This window comes from Cervus canadensis, chromosome 23, assembly GCF_019320065.1.
Source record: "Cervus canadensis isolate Bull #8, Minnesota chromosome 23, ASM1932006v1, whole genome shotgun sequence".
Taxonomy (NCBI): Eukaryota; Metazoa; Chordata; class Mammalia; order Artiodactyla; family Cervidae; genus Cervus; species Cervus canadensis.
The window spans coordinates 38,526,084-38,546,457 of NC_057408.1; the positions used below are offsets into that span (position 1 = coordinate 38,526,084).

The 20,374-nt window shown below is 36.7% G+C and overlaps 1 protein-coding gene across 7 annotated transcripts in view; it reads left to right on the forward strand.

The window, feature by feature from the left end:
• The window catches only part of NOL4 (nucleolar protein 4), a 449,173-nt gene that overhangs the window by 410,391 nt on the left and 18,408 nt on the right, over positions 1–20,374 (forward strand). The window lies entirely within an intron of this gene.

Below are 20,374 nucleotides of genomic sequence, written 5' to 3' on the forward strand. Positions count from 1 at the left end.
GTCTTTAGGTCATTCTCATAGATAGCTGCTCTGTAAATAGTTGTAATTCTGGTGTTCGTATGTGAGGAAGCGAGCTTAGTGTCTTCTTACTCCATCGTCTTGATCTCTTCTCTCACATTTGGACTTGTTATTGACTTTTAAGGACTTACTTAACAACCAGAAAACAATATAATGGTATTAGTATTTTAATTCTTTTTTTCCCTCTGTTTCTGCCTACCTTTGTATGTTAGACAGTTTTAATGGTGGGTGGTATGCTCTATTTTCCCTTTCTTTTGCTTTCTGGTTACCATTATAGTAGTAGTGGTGGTTTAGTCACTAAGTTGTGTCTGACTCTGCAGCCCCATGGACTGTAGCCACCAGGTTCCTCTGTCCATGGGATTTTTCCAGGCAGGAATACTGGAGTGGGTTGCCATTTCCTTTTCCAGGGGATCTTCTTGACCCAGGAATCAAACCCAAGTGTCCTGCATCTCCTGCATTGCAGGTGAAATCTTTACTGACTGAGCCATCAGGGAAGCCCAGGTGGTTACCTTGAGGCTTACATAAAACATCTAATAGATGATACAGCCCATTTTTAGCTGATAGCAACATAGTTTCAATTGCCTACAAAAGCTTCACCTGTTTACTCACCCTTTTATATTTTTGAAGACATTATTTACTTCTTTTGTATTCATGAGTTATAGTAGCTATATTTTTACTACAGCTTTATTAACCTTTGTGTCACCAATATGATGTATACATGCGTGTATTTTCTAATCACTGAAGCCTCATTTCTTTTCAGTTTGAAGACTCAAGTTTTTGTTGTTGTTGTTTTTCCTGAGAAAGTGTTTATTATTCCTTCATGCCTGAAGAATAACTTTGCCAGATAGAGTATCCCTTGCTGGAAGTTTTCTTTCTTTGAGCACTTCTTTGACTATGTTATTTCACTGTCTCCTGGCCTGAGAAATCTGCTGATAGCCTAGGTGATCTCCTTTGTAGTTAAAGTCTTTTTTTCCCCTGAATTTTTTTTAGGATTATCTCCTTTTCCTTAATTTTTACCATTTTATTATAATGTGTCTTTTTTTTTTTTTAATTTTTTTATTAGTTGGAGGCTAATTACTTCACAACATTTCAGTGGGTTTTGTCATACATTGATATGAATCAGCCATAGATTTACACTTATTCCCCATCCCGATCCCCCCTCCCACCTCCCTCTTTCTTTCTCTCTTAAAGATCTTATTGCATTTAAGTACTTTGATATCTTTACAAATTTGGATGCCCAAGCCTCTCCAGATTTGAGAAATCCTCAGTTATTGTTTATTTAAATAAGCTTTCTGCTCTTCTTCCTTCCTTCTGCTCCTGGAATCTTAATTATTCTAGTGTTTGTTCTTTTGATGGAGTCTCATAGATCACAGACTTTCTTCACTCTTTATTCTTTTTCCTTTGTTCTCTAATTGAGTTATTTCAAAATTCCTTGTCCTATAATTCACTTTTTCTTTTTGTTCTACTAGCTACAGATGTTCTCTGTTGCAATTTTCACTTAATTCATTCAATTCTTCAGATCCAGAATTTCTGTTTGGTTCTTTATGAATCCTATCTCCTTGGTAAATATGTCATTTTGTTCATTTTCCCCTGATTTTGTTGTCTTTCTGCTTTTTCATTATGATTCACCGAGTTTCTTCAAAATAGCTATTTGAGTTGAGTTATCAACTGGGTCACAAAATCCCCTGCTTAAGAGCTTGGTTGTTGGCGAGTAGTTATTTTTTGGTGATTCTGTGTTTCCCTGATTTTTCATGTCCCTAGTACATTTTTGCATTGCTGCTCTCCTTTGAAATGGCAGAAAGGTCCTGAAAATGATATTAGTTGTCTTCAGGTGGGATATACTCCTCAGTGGTACAGTTATCCCTGGGGTTTTCTCCACCTTCGAAGGCTACAGTTCAAGTCTGTGGTTTCTCCCTTGTCCACAGATCCTGATCCAGTTTTTCTGATAGCACTCTATTTAGCAGACTTGCAGTCACCACTGCACTCAGGAGCATGCATAAGGGGCAGGCTGCAGAGTGAAGAGAGGTATGATTTTAGCACTTGGGGTATTGGTGATACTCAGACTCAGGGAAGATCCTTGGGTGAGGTAGTCCCACAAGTTCAGGGATAGACTTCTTGTTGAAGTTTTGAGTGCAGATAGCAAGGATCACTTTTAATATTCTTTGATATTGATACTGATTTTTTATACTCTTATCTGCCTCTTTCTTGATGTCCTGCCTCCCCACAATGATAAAGACTTAAGTACGGTGGGTGCTACTAGAAAGAAACACATTTCACCAGCAGCATCCCGCCCAATTGGTATTTGCTCCCCACTCTGCTTTAAGCTCAGACGGTAAAGCATCTGCCTGCAATGCCAGAGACCTGGGTTCAATCCCTGGGTCGGGAAGATCCCCTGGAGAAGGTAATGGCAACCCATGCCAGTATTCTTGCCTGGAAAATTCCATGGATGGTGGAGCCTGGTAGGCTACAGTCCATGGGATTGCAAAGAGTCAGACATGACTGAGCAACCTCACTTCTGCTTTAAGAGAGGTTGCTACTGCCCAGTAATTTAGTTTCTTACAGTTTCACTTTGGGGCCAAAGGTTGGGGGAAGGACAGTGGTGCAGGGAAAATTCCTCTTACCCCTCCCTACAATCAAACTCATTTTTGTTGTTGTTCCAATTGTGTGCTGAAATCAACCCTTGGAAGACTGAAATTCTGCAAATTCTCCCTTATCTGGATATCTGCCCAGGTCACCCCTCTCTAGGTTTTATTCCAGACTAAATGGAGAGGAGTTGGGGGTAGCTTTTACTCACAGCTCAGGGGGATGAAACATCCCCAAAGTCCCGTGGCATATACTGCTGAATCCTGCAATTCCCACAAAGATTGTCAGTTGAATGTCTAATTAATTATTCAAAAATGGGGAGGAAGAGGAAGAACATCTTAAACCACCAAGATGCTGGTGTCATTCCTGCATCCTTTGAAACATGAAGAACATGAAGAACAGCAATGCTTGCTGACCTTAGCTTCAACTTAATGATTCAATAGACTTGATTTAATTATACTTATTATAATAGATTTCATTTATTGTTTCACACAGTTAGTGGTTTTTCTTTTCTTTGTAACCTTTCACTATTAGTTCTAAGAGCAAAGTAGATACCTCAGAGGTAGCAGTATAAACCCATCCCATTTTCACCCTCACTTCCAAGGCAAAAGTATAGAAGTTACCTTGGATATATATGATTTAAACAGCTTCTTAAAATGTTGATAAAAGTTTTCAGATGCTTTACACAAAAAAGTTAAACATAGAAAATCTGAGAATTTTGAAAACAAATTTCTCAGACCAAACATATTGTTTGTACTTTTCTATATATGTATAACTTATAAACTCAGATATATAGGATCCTACAAATATGTTTTATTGTATGAGTTCTGTAATTATTATTTACAGTGAACTTGGAAGGATTTAAAATTAATGAAATGAAAACATATTGACTATAATGAGAATACTAGTAAGTTTTTTTTTAATTTTTTTGAAAAATCATTTTGTTCTTTGAAACAGTGAGACAAATTAACTGTTATACATTAAGGAATTTTACTGAAAATTATTCTCTAACATAATTACCAAAGGGAAATTCAATGTTAGATTCTTATGGTATTATAGTTATTAACTATCAATCTGATTGGTAATTATTAGTAGTCCCAATTCCAGAGGGCATATTACTTCACTAATTCATGAAAGTCTTACTTCATGAGCCATCAGTATTTCTGCTATGGTTGTTATTATCCTAAATTTGTTTTTAATTTTTATTTTATATTGGAGTATAGTTTATTAACAATGTTGTATTAGTTTCTGGTGCACAGTAAAGTGATTCAGTTATACATGTATCCATTCTTTTTCAAATCTTTTTCCCATTTATGTTATTACAGAATATTGAGCAACATTTCCTGTGTTATACATTAGGTCTTATTGGTTATCTGCTTTAAATATAGCAGTGTGTACATATCAAGTCCAAACTCCCTTCTCCCTGGTAACCATAAGTTCTTTCTCTAAGTATGTAAGTTTGTTTGTTTTGTAAACAAATTCATTTTTATCTCTTTTTAAGATTCTGCATATAAGCAGTATATGATATTTTTGCCTTTCTCATACTTTACTTAGTATGATAATCTCCAGGTTCATCTGTATCACTTGCTGCAAATACTATAATTTCATTCTTTATGATGGCTTAGTAATATTCTGTTGTATATAGGTACCACATGATCTTCATCAATTAACCTGTTGAGGGACATTTAGGTTGCTTCCATATCTTGGCTATTTTAATAGCACTGCAATGAACATTGGAGTGTGTGCATATATACTTTCAATCATTCTCAGGATATGTGCCCAGGAGTGCCATTGCTGGATAATATGGTAGCTCTATTCTTAGTTTCTTGAAGAACCTCCATGTTTTCCTCCACAGTGGCTGTATCAATTTACATTCCCACCAACAGTGCAAGAGGGTTCCCTTTTCTCCACACCTCCCCATCATTTATTACTTGTAGATTTTTTTGATGATGGCCATGCAGACTGGTGTGAGGTGATACCTCATTGTAGTTTTTATTTTAATTTCTCTAATAGTTAGTGGTATTGAACGTCTTTTCATGTGCTTCTTGGCCATCCGTACATCTTCTTTGGAGAAATGTATATTTAGCTCTTCAGTCCACTTTTTAATTGGGTTCTTTTTTTGTTTGATGTTAAGCTGCCTGAGCTGTTTGTAGATTTGGAGACTAATCCTTTGTCACATTTGCAATTTTTTTTTTCCCATTCTGTGTGTTATCTTTTAGCTTTTGTTTATGATTTCCTTTGCTGTGCAAAACCTTTTGAGTTTAATTAGGTCCCATTTATTTTTGTTTCCATTACTCTAGAAGACAGATTGAAAAAAATATTGCTGTATTTCATGCCAAACAATGTTCTGCCTGTTTTTTTTTTTTTTCTGAGTGTTTTATAGTATCTGGATTTACATTTAGGTCTTTAATCTCTTTTGAGTTTGAGTATATTATTATAGAATGTTCTAATTTCATTTTTTTACATGTAGCTGTCCAGTTTTTCCATTGCTTGAAGAGACTGTCTTTTCTCCATTGTTTAGCATTGCTTTGTCATAGAAAAAAATGACTATAGGTGCATGAGTCTATCTCTAAACTTTCTATCCTATTGCAATGATCTGTATTTTGTTTTTTTGTGCCAGTATGGTACTGTTTTGTTGACTGTAGCTTTGTAGTATATCTGGAGTCTGGGGGACTGATCCCTCCAGATCCACTTTTCTTTCTCAAGAGCTTTGACTGTTTGGGGTCTTTTTTGTCTCCTTAAAAATTCAGAGATTATTTTGATAACTTGCTGGTTTGTTCAGTCATGTCTGACTCTTTGCAACCTCATGGACTGCAGTCCACCAGGCTCCTCTCTGTTCATGGGATTCTCCAGGCAAGAATACTGGAGTGGGTTGCCATTTCCTTCTTCAGGGGATCCTCCCTACCCAGGGATTGAAGCCAGGTCTCCTGCATTGCAGGCAGATTCCTTACCATCTTGAGTTCTGTGAAAAATACCATATAGATAATTTAGTAAGGATTGCACTGAATCTGTAGATTGTTTTGGGTAGTATAGTCATTTAGACAGTATTAATTCTTCCAATTCAGGAAAATGGTATATCTTTCCATCTGTGTCATCTTTTGATTTCTTTCATTATCATCTTACAGTTTTGGAGTTTGGGTCTTTTGTCTCCTTAGGTAGGTTTTTCCTGTACAGTTTATTCTTTTTGATACGAAGGTAAATGGGATTATTTCTTGAATGTCTCTTTCTGATCTTTCATTGTTACTATATAACAATGCACTAGATTTCAATGTATTCTTTTTGTATCCTGCAACCTTACCACATTCATTTATGAGTTCTAGCAGTTTTCTGGTAGCATCCATCTCTTTTTTTGGAAAGATTTCTGTTATTTTATTGATGTATAGTTGATTTACAATGTTAATTTCCACTGTATAGCAAAGTGATTCAGTTACACATATACATACATTCTTTTTCATACTTTCCCATTATAGTTTATCAAAGGATATTGAATATAGTTCCCTGTGCTATACAGTTGGACCTTGTTGATCTGTTTTATGTATAACAGTTTACATCTGCTAATCCCAAACTCCCAATTCATCCCTCTCTCCCTCACCCGTCCACCTTGACAAACACAAGTCTGTTCTATATTTGTGAGTCTGTTTCTGTTTTGTAAATAAGTTCATTTATATCCTATTTTAGACTCCACATTTAAGTGATATCATATGTCACCTTTCTCTTTCTGAATTACTTCACTTAGTATGATGATCTCTAGGTTCATCCATGTTCCTGCAAATGGCATTATTTCATTCCTTCTTATGGCTGAGTAGTGGTTCCATTGGGTATATGTACCATATTATCTTTAGCCATTCAACTAACAATGGACATTTAGGTTGTTTCTGTGTCTGAGCTATTGTAAATAGTGCTACTATGAACATAAGCTTGCATATAACTATATGAAAGATTTTAAAAACCATCTTAATGTTTATGTGTAGAGTTCAGTGGTTTGGTAGCAATCTTTAGGATTTTCTATGTATAATATCATATCATCTGCAAATAGTGACAGTTTTACTTCTTTTCCAACTTGGATTCCTTTATTTCCTTTTTTCTCCGATTTCCAGAACTAGAACTTTCAAAACTAGGTTGAATAAAAGTGGTGAGAGTGGACATCCTTGTCTTGTTCCTGATTTTAGAGGAAATGCTTTCAACTTTTCACCATTGAATGTGATGTTACTTATAGGTTTGTCATATATGGTCTTTATTATGTTGAGGTATATTCTCTCTGTGTCTGCTTTCAAGAGAATTTTCATCATAAATAGGTGTTGATTTTTGTCAAAAGCTTTTTCTGCATCTAATGATTGTATTGTTTTTGTTCTTCAATTTGATGAAGTGGTATATCACACTGATTTTCAGATATTGAAAAATCCTGGCATCCCTGAGATAAACCCTACTTGATCATAGCATGTGACCCTTTTAATGTATTGTCAGGTTTGGTTTGCTAGTATTTTGTTTATCAGTGATATTTGCCTCTAATTTTCTCTATTTTTTTTTTAGTGGTATCTTCATCTGGTCTTGGTACAAGGGTAATGGTGACCTCATAGAATGAGTTTGGGAGGGTTCCTTCTATAGTTTTTGGAATAGATTCAGAAGGCTAGGTTTTAACTGTTCTCTAAATGTTTGATAGAATTCACCTGTGAAGCTGTATGGTCCTGGACTTTTTGTTTGTTGGGAGATTTTAAATCCCAGTTTCAATTTCAGTATTATCAGTCTATTTATGTTTATTATTTCTTCCTGGTTCAGTCATGGGAGATTGTACATTTCTAGAAATTTGTCCAGTTGATGTCTGATGTCAGTTTTTTGTAGACAGCTTATATAAGGGTCTTGTTTTTTAAACAATTCATTCAGCCAGTCTGTGTCTTTTAGATGGAACATTTGTTTATATTTAAGGTAGTTATCAATATGCATGTTCATATTGCCATTTTGTTAATTGTTTTGAATGTTATTGTAGGTGTTTGTAGGTGTTTTTTCTTCCCTATTTCCTCTTGTGATTTTATGACTAACATTTGTATTTTGTTCAGAGTCTCTTTTCTTTTGTGTGTATCTATTATAGATTTTCAATCTCCAGTTACCGTGAGGTTTCACTATAGCAGTCTCTATATATAAATGAGATTGTTTTAAGTTGCTGTCCTTTCAATTTTAAATGCATTTTTACTGTCCTCACAGTTGCTGGCTTTGATATCATATTGGTGTATAGATAAAAAAGATCTTCATGACCCAGATAACCATGATGGTGTGATCACTCACCTAGAGCCAAACATCCTGGAATGTGAAGTCAAGTGGGCCTTAGGAAGCATAACTATGAACAAACTAGTGGAGGTGATGGAATTCCAGTTGAGCTATTTTAAATCCTAAAAGATGATACTGTGAAAGTGCTGCACTCAGTATGCCGGCAAATTTGGAAAAGCCAGCAGTGGCCACAGGACTGGAAAAAGTCAGTATTCATTGCAATGCCAAAGAAGGTTCAAACTACCGTACAGTTATGCTTATCTCACACACTAGCAAAGTAATGCACAAAATTCTCCAAGCCAGACTTCAACAGTACATGAACCATGAACTTCCAGATGTTTAAACTGGATTTAGAAAAGGCAGAGGAACCAGAGATCAAATTGCCAACATCCATTGAATGATCAAAAAAGCAAGAGAGGTCCAGAAAAACATCTACTTCTGCTTTATTGACTATGCCAAAGCCTTTGACTGTGTGGATCACAACAAACTGGAAAATTCTTAAAGAGGTGTGAATATCAGACCATCTTACCTGCCTCCTGAAATCTGTGTGCAGGTCAAGAAGTAACAGTTAGAACTGGACATTGAACAGCAGACTGGTTCTAAATCAGGAAAAAAGTACATCAAGGCTGTATATTGTCACCCTGCTTATTTAACTTATATGCAGAGGACATCATGAGAAATGATGGGCTGGATGAAGCACAAGCTGGAATCAAGATTGCCGGGAGAAATACCAATAACCTTGGATATACAGATGATACACCACACTTATGGAAGAAAGCAAAGAGGAACTAAAGAGCCTCTTGATGAAAGTGAAAGAGGAGAGTGAAAAAGTTGGCTTAAAGCTCAACATTCAGAAAACTAAGATCATGGCATCTGGTCCCATCATTTCATATAGATAAGGAAACAATGGAAACAGTGACTTTATTTTCTTGGGCTCCAAAATCACTGCAGATGGTGACTACAGCCATGAAATTAAGACACTTGTTCCTAATGTTGTCCCAGAGGTCTCTTAGACTAGTCCTCATTTCTTTTCATTCTTTTTTCCTCATTCTGTTCTGCAGCAGTGGTTTCCACCACTCTGAATTTCAGCTTATTCATCCATTCTTCTGCCTCAGTTTTTCTGCTAGGATTTCATCTTCTGTGTTTATTAATTTCAGTTATTGTTTCATTTCTGTTTGTTCTTCAATTCTTATAGGTCTTTGTTAACCATTAGTTGTGTCTTCTTGATCTGTGCCTCCACTCTTTTTCTAAGATCTTGCATCATCTTTACTATCATTACTCTGAATACTTTTTCAGGTAGATTGTCTATCTCTATTTGTTGTTCTGGGATTTTATCTTGTACCTTCATCTGGGATATATTCCTCTGCCATCTCATTCTAATTTTCTGTGATTGTGGTTTCCATACCTCAGACTATAGGGTTGTAATTCTTGCTTCTGATATCTAGTGGATGACTTTCCATGTGGCACAGTGGTAAAGAATCTTCCTGACAATGCAGGAGTCTCTAGTTCAGTTCCTGGGTTGGGAAGAGCCCCTGGAGAAAGGAAATGGCAACCCACTCCAGTACTCTCGTCTGGGAAATCCCATGGACAGAGGAGACTGGTGGGCTACAGTCCACGGGGTCACAGAGAGTAGGACGTGACTAAGCACACATCTAGTGTAGGAGGCTGTCTAAGAAGCTTATGTGGGTAGGAGGGAATGGTTCTTGCCTACTGTTGAATGGAGCTGAGTCTTGTCCCTCTGGGAGGCTGTCAAAAGGTATGTTTATCTGGCCTCTGTGTGCTCAAGAAGACTTTAAGCAGCCTGTCTGCTGATGGTTGGGGCTTTGTTCCCCACCCTGTTGGTTGTTTGGCTTGAGGTATCCCAGCACTGGCGCCTGCAGGCTGCTGGGTGAGACAAAGTCTTGGTGGGAACATGCAGCCTCCAGGAGAGCTGACACCAATTGGTACTCCCCAGAATCCCACTGCCAGTGTCTATTTTTGCCACAGTGAGCCACAGCCCCCCACCGCCTACACAGGAGACCCTCCAGTGCTACCATGTAGGTTGACCCAGTTCTTTTATGAGGTCACTGTTTTGTTTTACCCTTAGTCCTGGTGTGCAGGAGAGTTTACAGGTACACTCCAAGAGTGGAGTTTCTCTTTCCCCCAGACCTGTGGAATTCCTGTGATCAAACCCGGGCTGATCTTCAAAACCAGATTCTCTGGAGTCTCCTCCTCCTATTACCAGATCCCCTAATGTATAGTTCAGAACTCTCACTTCCATGGGGGAACTTCTGTGGCATAGATATTTTTCAGTTTGTAGGTTGCCCACCCAAAGGTATGGGACTTAATTTTGTGCTATTGTACCCCTTCTCCCATCTTGTTGTGGATTATGCTTTGTCTTTGGATATAGGCTATCTTTCTTTTAGTAGCTTCCAGTGTTTTTTGTCAATAGTTGTTTAGCAATTAGTTGAGATTTTGGTGTTTTCTTAATAAGACATGAGCTCTCATCCTTCTACCCCATTATCTTGTCTCTTTCCACCTAAGTATTTTAATCACTGTAGTATATATACTGGTGTGGGCTTTTAATATTCTGGAATTTAAAATAATTCATAATCCTACTGAGCATATAGAAAAAAGGCAATTATTTGTTAAACTTATACAATTATCTCAATATACTAAAAATAATTTAGAATACCTGGCATTTGAACCAGAGGGAAAATTGATTAAGGTATGAATGTGGTATTATTTTTATATGTCAACTTTCCTGGCCATGTACAGCGCCCAGAGTTTTAGCCAAACATTATTCTGGTTGTTTGGGGGAGGGTGTTCCTGAATGAAATTAACATTTGGTAGACTAGGTAAGGGAAAGAGAGTTCCAGAAAAACATCTATTTCTATGCCAAAGCCTTTGACTGTGTGGATCATGATAAACTGTGAAAAATTCTGAAAGAGATGGGAATACCAGACCACCTGACCTGCCTCTTGGGAAATGCAGGTCAGGAAGCAACAGATAGAACTGGACATGGAACAACAGACTGGTTCCAAATAGGAAAAGGAGTACGTCAAGGCTGTATATTGTCACCCTGCTTATTTAACTTATATGTAGAGTACATCAGGAGAAACATTGGGCTGGATGAAGCACAAGCTGGAATCAAGATTGCCAGGGGAAATATCAATAACCTCAGATACGCAGATGACACCACCCTTATGGCAGAAATTGAAGAAGAACTAAAGAGCATCTTGATGAAAGTGAAAGAGGAGAATGAAAAAGTTGGCTTAAAGCTCAGCATTCAGAAAACTAAGATCATGGCATCTGGTCCCATTATTTCATGGCAAATAGATTGAGAAACAGTGGAGACAGTGACAGACTTTATTTTGGGGGGCTCCAAAATCACTGCAGATGGTGACTACGGCCATGAAACAAACAGACGCTTACTCCTTGGAAGAAAAGTTATGACCAACCTAGACAGCATATTAAAAAGCAGACATTATCTAGCCTTTGTTGGCAATGGTTTTTCCAATAGTCGTGTATGGATTTGAGAGTTGGACTATAAAGAAAGCTGAGCGCCAAAGAATTGATGCTTTTGAACTGTAATGTTGGAGAAAGACTCTTGAGAGTCCCTTGGACAGCAAGGAGATCCAACCAGTCCATCCTAAAGGAAATCAGTCCTGAATGTTCATTGGAAGGACTGTTGAAGCTGAAGCTCCAATACTTTGGCCACCTGATGTGAAGAGCTGACTCATTGGAAAACAGCCTGATGCTGGGAAAGATTGAAGGCGAGAGGAGAAGGGGATGACAGAGGATGAGATGATTGGATGGCATCACTGACTCAATGGACCTGAGTTTGAGTAAACTCTGGGAGTTGGTGATGGACAGGGAGGCCTGGTGTGCTGCAGTCCATGGGGTCTCAAAGAGTCAAGACACAACTGAGTGACTGAACTCTGAGACTAGGTAAAGGAGATTGCCCTAAATTGGGTGGGCCTTATCCAATCAAATTAAGACATGAATAGGGCAAAATGACTAAGAAAAAGCAAGCCCCTTTTGCCTAAGGGCTTGAACTGGGATTTTGGTCTTTTCTTGCTTTTAGACTTATCTTGGGTCAAAAATCTATTCTTCAGTCATGAGCATGCCAGTTTTTGGACTGGAACTTACCACAAGCATTCCAGGGTCTTTAACTTGCTCACTGCAAGGAGGTTGGAGTTTAAAGCCCCCACAATCAAGTGGACCAGTTCCATACTTCATATATATTTCTCTCTCTTATATACACACACACCCTGTTGGTTCTTTTTCTCTAGAGAAAGTTGATTAATACAAAGTCACAACAACTAAAATAAATTCTTAGACTTTAACATAAATAATCCCTGAATCTTTCATTATCACAAAGGAGTTAAGGCAAGGGTAGGGTCCCAGTTAAGAAAAACATGTTATTGGACCACTTAACACTAAAAATTTCATTTTCCTCACTCCAACAGTCTGACAAATAAAGAAAAGTAGTCTTTTTTTCAGTAGCATTGGGAATCATAGAGAAGATAAATGATTTGCCTAAATTCACACAGCTAGAAGTTTTCTGCATTAGGATTTGAACCCAGGTTTTTCACTTGCTAATTTAATGATCTTATCACTGTATGTTGTGTCTTTTTTCCTTTTCTCCTAATGTCTATAGGTGAGATTTTATCATTTGAAGAAGAATCTTGTGCCAAGTCCAAATTTATTGGTAGTTTTTTACTATTTACCTGAGTTATCAGTACTTTTAATAGAGGTAGAATTTCCATCTAATTTACTCCTTTCAAAAGTCTTCAAATGTTTCTTAAAATATATTTACTAAAAACACATAAAAAGGTCCTGCTGTGATTTATGTCGGAGAGCGTTCTGCCCATGTTCTCCTCTAGGAGTTTTATTGTTTCTGGTCTTACATTTAGATCTTTAATCCATTTTGAGTTTATTTTTGTGTATGATGTTAGAAAGTGTTCTAGTTTCATTCTTTTACAAGTGGTTGACCAGTTTTCCCAGCACCACTTGTTAAAGAGGTTGTCTTTTTTCCATTGTATATCCTTGCCTCCTTTGTTGAAGATAAGGTGTCCGTAGGTACATGGATTTATCTCTGGGCTTTCTATTTTGTTCCATTGATCTATATTTCTATCTTTGTGGCAGTACCATACTGTCTAGATGACTGTGGCTTTGTAGTTGAGCCTGAAGTCAGGCAGTTTGATTCCTCCAGTTCCATTCTTCTTTCTCAAGATTGCTTTGGCTATTCGAGGTTTTTTGTATTTCCATACAAATTGTGAAATTATTTGTTCTAGTTCTGTGAAGAATACCATTGGTAGCTTGATAGGGATTGCATTGAATCTATAGATTGCTTTGGGTAGTATACTCATAAATCACAGCAGGATCCTCTATGACCCACCTCCCAGAATACTGGAAATAAAAGCAAAAATAAACAAATGAGACCTAATGAAACTTAAAAGCTTTTGCACAACAAAGGAAACTATAAGTGAGGTGAAAAACCAGCCCTCAGAATGGGAGAAAATAATAGCAAGTGAAGAAACAAAGGATTAATCTCAAAAATATATAAGCAACTCCTGCAGCTCAATTCCAGAAAAATAAATGACCCAATCAAAAGATGGGCCAAAGATCTAAACAGACATTTCTCCAAAGAAGACATACAGATGGCTAACAAACACATGAAAAGATGCTCATCATCACTCATTATCAGAGAAATGCAAATCAAAACCACAATGAGGTACCATTACACACCAGTCAGAATGACTGCTATCCAAAAGTCTACAAGCAATAAATGCTGGAGAGGGTGTGGAGAAAAGGGAACCCTCTTACACTGTTGGTGGGAATGCAAACTAGGACAGCCACGATGGAGAACAGTGTGGAGATTCCTTAAAAAACTGGAAATAGAACTGCCATATGACCCAGCAATCCCACTTCTGGGCATACACACTGAGGAAACCAGATCTGAAAGAGACATGTACACCCCAATGTTCATCACAGCACTGTTTATAATAGCCAGGACATGGAAGCAACCTAGATGCCCATCAGCAGACAAATGGATAAGGAAGCTGTGGTACATATATACAATGGAATATTACTCAGCCGTTAAAAAGAATTCATTTGAATCAGTTCTAATGAGATGGATGAAACTGGAGCCATTATACAGAGTGAAGTAAGCCAGAAAGATAAAGACCAATACAGTATACTAACGTATATATATGGAATTTAAAAAGACAGTAACGATAACTCTATATGCAAAACAGAAAAAGAGACACAGATGTACAGAACAGACTTTTAGACTCTGTGGGAGAAGGCGAGGGTGGGATGTTCTGAGAGAATAGCATTGAAACAAGTATATTATCAAGGGTGAAACAGATCACCAGCCCAGGTTGGATGCATGAGATGGGTGCTCAGGGCTGGTGCACTGGGAAGACCCAGAGGGATGGGATGGAGAGGGAGGCAGGAGGGGGGATTGGGATGGGGAACACATGTAAATCCATGGCTGATTCATATCGATGTATGGCAAAAACCACTACAATATTGTAAAGTAATTAGCCTCCAATGAATAAAAATAAATGGAAAAAAATAAAAAATAAATAAAAACACATAAAAAGATATATTTTATAACACATTTAAGGTGTTTTTGTTCCCTTGAAAATGGAACAAAATAAAAATATAAAGGAATAAAACAAATGCCTAGTCTTTCTGAGACCATTCTCAAGGTTTTCATCTTATTACAGCCTCTTGTTTACTATGCATGTGTGCTAAGTTGCTTCTGGCTCTTTGCAACACTGCGGCCTGTAGCCCACCAGGCTCCTCTGTCCATGGGATTATCCAGGCAAGAATATTGGAGTTGGTTGTCATTCCCTCCCCCAGGGAATCTTCCCAACTACTATACTTTTTACTAATCTTTGAAATTGCTAGAAACTTAAAGGAGTATCAGTGGTCACAAAAAGCAGAACTCAGTATTTCAAGCAGTTGTGATATTTCTGACCCCTTGAGGTCTCTGAAAAATAATAAATAAAAATAAATTTTAAAAAGCTATTTGCTTTTTTCCTGATTTTAGAGATTGCTTCCCATGCCTACTATATATGTGCTCAGTTACTTCAGTCATGTCTAACTCTGTGATCCCATGAACTGTAAGCTCTCTAGGTTTATATGATGCCTTAAACAACTAACTGGCCTTCACAGTGATATATATCTTGCTTTTGTGTTTTTTCAGCTATCTGCAGAATATATATCACAGAAACTTTCTACATGCTTTATAGACAAATACCTTGTTCTTTGATAGCCTAATGTTGACAATAAATGTTTACTAAGTAGATAAGAGTTACTATGTTGATGTCAAGAGGAGTTAGGTACTTGAAAGCGTGATCGTATTAGGCATACAGTTATATCCAAATGAGTTGAAAATACCTTCAGTTTGATAGGGACTTCAGAAGGGACAAGTAGTTCCCAGTGAACTGTAGTATCAGATCTTCTCTTAATCAAAGGCATAAATCCCCTAAATATGGAGTGACCCCAGTCCTTTTATTAACACCTCATGTCTTATTCTCTTATAGTCTTTTTTAGGGACAGGTTCTTAATTAGATGCATAAATACAATGTAGTTCTATATTGATAGAATAGACCCATACAAAACAATCTTGGAGAAGTGTTTAAAGGAAATTTTTATGAGTGTGTGTATATACACTAGTAAGTCAAAATTTGACTTTACAACAAAGGCTTTGGAACATTAACTATTTATAACCTAAGGATAAAGGGAACATTTCATCAGAAATTCACAATTATGTAGAATTTATGAACCCCAATGTCATAACCTCAAAATTAATCCATAACAAAAGGAAAATTACAAGAGGAAATTGTCATATCTATAATTATAGGCTTAGACCTTTAACATTCTTCTCTCAAACTAATGTATAGAAAAGAAAAATCCTTTGGATTTGACAAAGTAAACTTTAATCTGGCTATATCTAAATCCTGCCATAGCTATATAATAATACACACTCACTCAGACATACTGACACTTTAAACAGGTGGTGACAACTAAAGAATTATTAATATACTGATAGCATTTTGTTCAGAAATATTTATAATTAATGAGGATGAAAACACTGAATTTATGTGATGGAATTAGGTGGTATTTTTACACATATGTTAGAAAAAATAGAAAATTTATGAGGCATTCATTTAACCCAAGAAATTATAAACAGATCAGAGAAAATGTGGCATATAGATGAAAATGGGGAAATTAAGTGGAAAAGAAAGGTGCAGTGGAAAAGATCAACAAAATCAAAAGCAGAACCTTTGAAAGAATTTTTCAAATATCTGCAAGATGAACTAAGAGAAAGGAAGTATAAAAAATAAAAATTTTAAAATCATAATATTTACAATTTTATGTAAGTATTCTTGAAAATTTGGAGTACAAGACTTTCTTTTACAAAAATTTAATTTGCCAATATTGACTCAAAAAGGAATAGATATTCCAAATGATTAAATTGAGTCAGTATTATAAAAAATCTATCCATTAAATTGAGATTGCAGAAAGTTTTACAAATGAGTTTTATCAAAACTTCAAGGACAAGAAAATCTTCATTTTACACAAGCAAATCTAAAGGAGGGGAAAAGAAATGGAAAACACCCCAGCACAGGATGCTACTGTAATCCTCTCATGAAGAATAGTAGTAGAAAAGCAAATTATATTCCAGTCATTTATGAATATAAATATAATTAATTACCATGTTGAACCTAATTGTGTACATATGCTATAACCGAGGCCCTAAGCCGACAGTCGGACACGACTGAGCGACTTCACTTTCACTTTTCACTTTCATGTATTGGAGAAGGAAATGGCAACCCACTCCATTGTTCTTGCCTGGAGAATCCCAGGGACGGGGGAGCCTGGTGGGCTGCCGTCTACGTGGACACGACTGAAATGACTTAGCATAGCATAGCATGCTGGATGCATCATAGACTTTAGCTAATTTAGTCAAGATGCTGAAAAATAATATTAACATTGTTCAACATTTAACAAAAAAGTATGAAAATATACAAAAAAAGATCTTAATGACCCAGATAACCAGGAATGGTGTGATCACTCACCTAGTGCCAAGACATCCTAGAAGGTAAAGTCAAGTGGGCCTTAGGAAGCATCACTGTGAACAAAGCTAATTCCATTTGAGCTATTTCAAATCCTAAAAGATGATGCTGTGAAAGTGCTGCACTCAATATCCCAGCAAATTTGGAAAACTCAGCAGTGGCCACAGGACTGGAAAAGGTCAGTTTTCATTCTAATCCCAAAGAATGTTCAAACTACCACACAGTTGCACTCATCCCACACACTACAAAGTAATGCTCAAAATTCTCCAAGCAAGGCTTCAACAGTGCATGAACTGAGAACTTCCAGATGTACAAGCTGGATTTAGAAAAGGCAGAGGAACCAGAAATCAAACTGCCAACATCCATTGGATCATAGAAAAACCAAGAGAGTGCCAGAAAAACATCTACTTCTGCTTCATTGACTATGCTAAATCCTTTGTGTGGATCACAACAAAGTGTGGGAAATTCTTTAAGAGATAGGTCAGATGGTCTGGTATTCCCTTCTCCTGAAAAATCTGTATGCAGGTCAAGGAGCAATAGTTAGAACCAGATATGGAACAATGGATGGTTCCAAATTGGGAAAGGAGTACATCAAGGCTGTATATTGTCACCTTGCTTATTTAATGTATATGCAGAGTACATCATGTGAAATGCCTGGCTGGATGAAGCACAAGCTGGAATCAAAATTGCCAGGAGAAATATGAATAACCTCTGATATGCCACGCTTATGGCAGAAAGTGAAGAGGAACTGAGGAGCTTCTTAATGAAAGTGAAAGAGGAGAGTGGAAAAAACTACCTTAAAACTCAATATTCAAAAAATGAAGATCACATACCTTAAAAATCAATATTCAAAAAATGAAGATCACAGCATCCAGTCCCATAATTTAATGGGAAATAGATGAGGAAACAATGGAAGCAGTGAGACACTTTATTTTCTTGGTCTCCAAAATCACTGCAGATGGTGACTGCACCATGAAATTAAAAGATGCATACTCCTTGGAAGAAAAGCTATGACCAACCTAGACAGCATATTGAAAAGCAGAGACATTACTTTTCCAACAAAGGCTGTCTAATCAAAGCTACAGTTTTTCCAGTAGTCATGTATGGATGTGAGAGTTGGACTATAAAGAAAGCTGAGCACCGAAGAATGGATGCTTTTGAACTGTGGTGTTGGAGAATACTCTGGAGAGTCTGTTGGACTGCAAGGAAATCCAAGCAGTCCATCCTAAAGGAAATCAGTTCTGAATATTCGTTGGAAAGACTGATGCTGAAACTGAAGCTCTAATACTTTGGCCACCTGATGGGAAAAACTGACTCATTGAAAAAGACCCTGATGCTGGGAAATATTGAAGACAGGAGGAGAAGAGGACGATAGAGCATAAGATGGTTGGATGGCATCATGAACTCAATGGACATGAGCCTGAGCAAGTTCTAGGAGTCATGGACAGGAAGGTCTGCATGCTGCAGTCCATGGGGTCACAAAGAGTCAGACACAACTAAGTAACTGAACTGATGAAAATATTTTAAATAAAATACCTGCATTCAACACTTGATCAAAATATAAACTGAACTTGCAGCCAATGTAAGTTTCCAAGTGGCTCCATTAGGCAAGCCAGAAAAATCACTTCACTTTCTGGTGATGAATTTATTAAGTTGTGTTGGACTGTACCAGCTGAAGAAATGTGTCCACAGAAAATAAACTTCTTTGACCATTAGTAGTATACAAGAACATTCCTTATGGAGTAGTAGAAATTGAGATATTGTTCACCCCAAAACAATGAATTTCACCTTTTTCTCAAGTGCACTTGAAACATTCTCCAGGATAGGTCACATCCTGGGCCATAAATCTAGCCTTGGTAAATTAAAAAAATTTGAAATCCTTTCAAGCATCTTTTCTGATCACAACGGGGTAAGATTAGACGTCAACTACAGGAAAAAAATACTGTTAAAAATACAAACACATGGAAGCTAAACAACACACTTCTGAATAACCAACAAATTGCAGAAGAAATCAAAACAGAAATCAAAATATGCATAGAAACAAGTTAAAATGAAAACATGCCAACCCCAAACCTATGGAATTCAGTAAAAACAGTGGTAAGGGGAAGGTTCATAGCAATACAAGCTTACCTCAAAAAAGAAGAGAAAAATCAAATAAATAACCGAATTTTACACCTAAAGCAACTAAGAAAAAGAAGAAATGAAGAACCCCAGGGTTAGTAGAAGGAAATAAAGCATAAAATTTAGGGAAAAGAAACAAAGGAGACTATAGCAAAAATCAACAAAACTAAAAGCTGGTTCTTTGAGAAGATAGATAAAATAGACAAACCATTACACAGACTCATCAAGAAGAAAAGGGAGAAGAATCAAATGAGCCAAATTTGAAATGACAATGGAGAAATCACAACAGATGACACAGAAACACAAAGGATCATAAGAGACTACTATCAGCAACTATATGACAATAAAATGGACAACTTGGAAAAAATGGACAGATACTTAGAAAAGTATAATCTTCCAAAATTGAACCAGGAAGAAATAGAAAAACTTAACAGACCCATCACAAGCATGGAAATCAAAACTATAATAAAAAAATCTTTCAACAAAGAAAAGGCCAGGACCAGATGGCTTCACAGCTGAATTCTACCAAAAATTTAGAGAAGAACTAACACCTATCCTACTCAAACTCTTCCAGAAAATTGCAGAGGAAGGTAAACTGCCAAACTCATTCTATGAGGCCACAATCACCCTAATACCAAAACCAAAGATGCCACAAAAAAAGAAAACTACAGGCCAATATCAGTGATGAACATAGATGCAAAATTCTCTACAAAATTCTAGCAAACAGAATTCAACAACATATTAAAAAGATCATACATCATGACCAAGTGAGTTTTATCCTAGGGATGCAAGGATTCCTCAATATTTTCAAATCAATCAATGTAATACACCACATTAACAAATTGAAAGATAAAACCATATGATTATCTCAATAGATGCAGAGAAAACCTTTGACAAAATTCAACATCCATTTATGATTAAAAAAAAAACCCTCCAGAAAGCAGGCTTAGAAGGGAAATAACTTGATATAATAAAAACCATATTTGATAAATCCATCGTAAACATTATCCTCAATGGTGAAAAATTGAAAGCATTTCCCCTAACCTCAGGAACAAGAGAAGGATCCCCACTCTCACCACTACTATTCAACATAGTTTTGGAAGTTTTAGCCACAGCAGTCAGAAAAGAAAAAGAAATAAAAGGAATCCAGATTGGAAAAGAAGAAATAAAACTCTCACTGTTAGCAGAAGACATGATCCTCTACATAGAAAACCCTAAAGACATCACCAGAAAATTACTAGAGGTTATCAATGAATATAGTAAAGTTGCAGGGTATAAATTAATACACAGAAATCCCTTGCATTCCTATACAC